A 5,168-nucleotide genomic window follows, 5' to 3' on the forward strand; every position below is an offset into this window, starting at 1 on the left:
TTTTCATAAATTTGTGTGTATTGTTTTGTTCATGGCATTTCTTATATAGAGAATGACATTTTTATAAAGTAGCACGGCAAATTTCATATTTCTTCGGAGCATCTCATTTATATAAATTTTTGTGTTCATGGCATTTTTTATATAGAGGATGGTAGTTTTTATAAAGTAGCACGTCAATTTTCCTATTTTATTCAAAGCATTCATCTTTATAAATTTGTGTGTAATCTGTTATTCATGGCATTTAATATGAGGATGGCAGTTTTATAAAGTAGCACGACAAATTTTATACTTCTTTAGAGCATGGCATTTTTATAAATTTGTGTGTCATGGCATTTTTTTATATAGAGGACGGCAGTTTTATGAAAGTAGCACGGTAATTTTCATATTTTTTTGAAAGCACGGCATTTTCATAAATTTGTGTGTATTTTTTTTTGTTCCGGACATTTTTCATATAGAGGATGGTAGTTTTAAAGTTTAGCATGACAACAACAAAATTTCTATATCACTCAACTTTTTGTGTTTTGTTTTAAAGCCACGACAATTGAAAAACATTTAAATGGACCTTTTTAGGTCTCGGGGGTTCGCCTGCTCTGCCCTCTGACGAACGACCAGGATCGGTCGCCAGGAGCACAACTGCATAACCCCCGGCGAACAAAGCGGCGGATGGGAGATCTCCCCTAACAATCAATCGCTGGATACTAGGGTCCTATTTGTACAGATAGAAAACTACCAAAAGAGCTCTTATGCATCATGTGTGTAAATTATTATAGGCAGCAGATTTAATCCTAGTGACAGCCACTCATTGGCGCGTGGAAATTCGTCTTGAACAATGCATGAAACATGGATCAAGCTAGGGATGGCATCTGCAGGATTTGGGTACGGGTGGAGCCACCCCATAACCTTACTCGTCCCATTTAAGCTTATCCACAAAATTTTCCCATACCCGTCACCTGACAGGGTAAATGGGTACCCATGGGTAAAAGTATCCATGTTTCAATAACATCAATTTGAATGAAACATAATCATAAACAACAACATACAATCTTAATTTATAAACAACAACACATAATAATATTGATACATACTTATAAACAACAACACATTTTATACATTAACACTTTCTTGTAAACAACAACACATCAAAGCTTCAGAACAGTCATAAATAGTAGTACATACTCATACACTTTAAGTTTTCACAAAGTCACGACAAAGGGTAGAGGTAAATTTTCTGTACTTTTTAGAATTTATAAGGGTACATGGGTAGTATGGGTTATATGATCTCGTATCGTACCCAGGAGTGGAGTTACAGGGTGTCCAAGGTGGGCCGCGGACCACCCTAGAATTTTGGGATCAGCCTCCCTATACCTATGAATCCCTAACTGGGCCAGAGCAAAACTGGCCCAATAACGTTTATTTGTTGACCAAGGACGAACGCGACTTACCCAACCAGCCCCTCACATCGAGTAGAACCAGCCGCGGAGCCGCCCCGTCCCGACGCCCTCGCACAGCCGTGCCCTGGCGCCATAGCCGGTCGCCACTCCTCCCTCCTGTGGTCCTCCCTCTCCCTCCCGCAGTTCCATCACTCGGATCCAGTCGCGCCCATAGCGTCCCGCCCCCTGCCAACTGCCGCCTTGCGCCCTTGCGGGTTGCGGCTTTGCCCTTGGCCGCTGCAAGTGAACGGCTGCCATGGCACTGGTCAGTCGGCATCCTAGCCTTTCCAGGCTTCCAGCACAGCTAGTGGTCGCCCGATTTGACATGTCCATCTCAAAGCTCGCCCACTGCCCTTATTCCCCAATTGTAATTTTTGTTTCTTTTTTAATTTAGGGTTTCCACCAGTACACGAACTGATTAACGTTGCACATCATTTTGTGTTAAATTGTGTCTTTGTGATAGGTAGAAAAGAAATTATTATTGCATAATATTCAAGAATAAAGAGGACATGAGACATTGCTTCTCTTTTTCATAGACATGCTTTGAAGATAGGGAAGAAGGATCCGCCGGCTGTGGCAAAAGAAAAAACCGAAGAACTTCTCAAGGTATGTATTATGGTCCATGTAGTATGTACTATCTAGATTCTTTGTCCAAAACAACGATTTAGTTGAGAATTTTAGTGTGTTTATAAGACCATATTGATGTATTTCTATGTGATATTAGTAATTAGTTGAAACAATCACATCTCATATTGCTTCTCAAAAAAAGGGCGGACCATCCTGTTGTCAAATGCTAGCTCCGCCACTGTCACTAGCCACTCTACCCAATTGGTTTGAGATTTTCCTTTTTACATACCTTTGGGTAACTTTTTGTTCCATCTCTTTAACCTAATAGGGATTTTTACCCGCAGGGTACATGGGTAATGGGTACACATTGCCATCCCTAGACCACTGACCAGGCAAGATCAGGGCCGAGAAACTTGACTCTTTAGGGGGAAATACACTTTGGTTCCTGGTTGTATATGCACGTTATATGGGGATTTTCTTTTTAATATTTTAGTACAAAGTCAACTATTTTGACAAAATACTTGACTTACTTTTGCACTAGTATATAAATCTCGACGAAAAAAAACAAAAGTTGACCTCACAGCAGAAAAGACAAAATTTATTTGCTATTATAGGTCACTATTCACACTATTTTAGCCAAAAAATTGTCTTTTTTAAAAGAAGTCAAAGGGATACTTTTTTTCTGGATTTCATTTCTCATGAGTACAATAGAAGGTCAAGTTTATTTCAAAAATATTTTCAGGAATTTTGACTTTTTGTTGAATTACTAAAAAAATTTCCCATATAGGATGCATATGTCCCATAGACCAAAAATTCCCCTCCACTCTTTAGGTCACTATAAGGTCATCGCTAATCACGCAGTATCCGAGCTTTTTTATGCTTGTTTCGCCTAATTCAAGTTGCAAGAGACATGCACTCTGCAAGCGCAGGTTCGCACGTGATTCATTCCATGCGATTGTCAAAGGAAACCTATATGCAGTTAATGTATACCAGAGCAGCACTTTCTCAGCACATCATGCCTGCATGGAATGGTTCTTGACGTTTTCCACTCAATATTGAACAAGTCCGGCCGGCGAGGAGAGCAAGGCGGAGGCACTGATCCCTTGCAGCATTCAACGGTCAACCTCCCACGCACACCGGCACCGCGAGATCTCGAGGCCGATCAGACGGCCGACGCGCAATCAGTAAGCAACTTGATCCCTCGACGACAGGAGGAGACATGGCATCTAACGTCGCCGGTCAGCCGCTTGAGCTGACTGTACGCGCGCCCGCTCCGGTGGAAATTCGCGTCCATCTCAACGTGCGTCGCCCACGAAACGCGGCCGTGCCTATTGCATGCCTTCGTCGTCGTCGGTTCCGGGACGACCCTATAAATATGTCATCCGTAACCCAGCCAGAGCAAACAACACACGACACGAAACGATCATCATCTCTCTAGTGGCTAGTGCGAAAGGAAGATGGCGACTAAGCTCGCAGCGCTCGTCGTCTTGGCCGCGTTCCTCGCCGGGCCGGCGGCGTGCGAGGGCGCCAGCATTTGCTTCAACGGCTGGCTGAGGCTACCCACCTACAACCCGTGGCTCTGTTCTCGCGGCTCCAGGACGAGAAGCCTTCCGTGGCAGCGGGGGCGTTCTCCCTCGGGGTTAGGGCTCGGCCACGGCTACTACGACAACAGGTGGTCGAGGTCGTACTGCCCCAGAGCGGAAGGGATTGTGAGGGGTGCCGTGAGGGACGCCGTGGCCGCGTACCCTGGCATTGGTGCGGGGCTCATCCGTCTCTTCTTCCACGACTGCTTCGTTCGGGTACCAGCACAGCTCGTCGATTATTCTAGCTTATTAGCTAACTGCATTGCCGTTCAAGAAGATCAACATGTTCTTTACGAGGTCTTTATGTCATAATGTTATATTCAGGGGTGCGATGCTTCCGTCCTTCTCACGACGACCAACTCCAATAACAGCGACACGGAGAGGGAAGGCCTTCCGAACAAGAACAGCCTGCGAGGGTTCGAGGTGATCGACGCGGCCAAGGCGGCGATCGAGGCCGCCTGCCCCGGCAAGGTCTCGTGCGCCGACATTGTCGCCTTCGCCGCCCGCGACGCGTCCTACTTCCTCAGCAACCGCAGGATCAACATCCGGATGCCGGGTGGCCGCTACGACGGGCGCGAGTCCTTCGCCAACGAGACCGACCAGCTGCCCGGGCCCTTCTCCAATGTCACGGAGCTCCAGGCGAGTTTCGCGGCCAAGGGGCTCACCTCAGACGAGATGGTCACGCTCTCTGGCGCGCACACAATCGGCCGTGCCCGCTGCATGTTCTTCTCCAGCCGCTTCTCTGAAATGGACCCGGCATTTGCCGCCAAGCTCAGGACCCAGTGCAACGGCAACGACGACACCAATGTGAACCAAGACGATGTGACCCCCTATGTCCTGGATAAGCAGTACTACGAGAACGTGATCGACAGGAAAGTGTTGTTCACCTCGGACGCCGTGCTCAACTTGACGGAAACGATGACGCAGGTGAGAGAAAACGCAAACAGGGCAGGAGCGTGGGAGAGGAAGTTTGAAAGAGCCATGGAGAATATGGGAAAAATCGGGATCAAGAACAGAGCCGACCAAGGCGCAGAGATCAGGAAAGTATGCTCAAGAGTCAACAACTAAAGTTGGCGAGTAGTAACGCGGGGTGGCTGGCCGGCTCCATGGCGGGATCGCCTGATGGACGAGATGTAACTTCGTCTAGCTACTGTCATTGTTGGTTTTCTCACACTAAAACTCGGTGTGTGTGTGTGTGTGTTTTGCGATTCAACCTTGCTGCCTTTTATTATCTAAGTGGCCTCAGCTACGACAATTTCACAAATATAATCCGGTGGAATATCGAACCAAGTCTTCCATGACTTATTCAGACAGCCATTTCTAGCTAGTTTATCTGCCGCAGAATTTGCGGTTCGATTAGCTCAAACCACAGTAAGTTCATCATGTGAGGAGAGAAGCTCTTTGATCTCTTCGATGAGGGCACTACTAGGGAAAAGTCTATACACAAAATCTTAGCAGCAGCGCGGCTCAAAAAGGAGCGCTGCTGCTAATTAGTAGTAGCGAGTGTGCTGGAAACTCGTTGCTGACAAGTTTTTAGCAGTAGCGCGCTCTGTGTAAACCGCGCTGCTACAAATATCTACCGGCGGTG

The 5,168-nt window shown here is 46.5% G+C and overlaps 1 pseudogene; it reads left to right on the plus strand.

Annotated features, from left to right (window-relative positions):
* Positions 1-3,416: 3,416 nt before the first annotated feature.
* Positions 3,417-4,810, plus strand: LOC123065727 (peroxidase 2-like; annotated as a pseudogene).
* Positions 4,811-5,168: the final 358 nt, after the last annotated feature.

This window comes from Triticum aestivum, chromosome 3B (genome assembly GCF_018294505.1).
Source record: "Triticum aestivum cultivar Chinese Spring chromosome 3B, IWGSC CS RefSeq v2.1, whole genome shotgun sequence".
Classification (NCBI taxonomy): Eukaryota; Viridiplantae; Streptophyta; class Magnoliopsida; order Poales; family Poaceae; genus Triticum; species Triticum aestivum.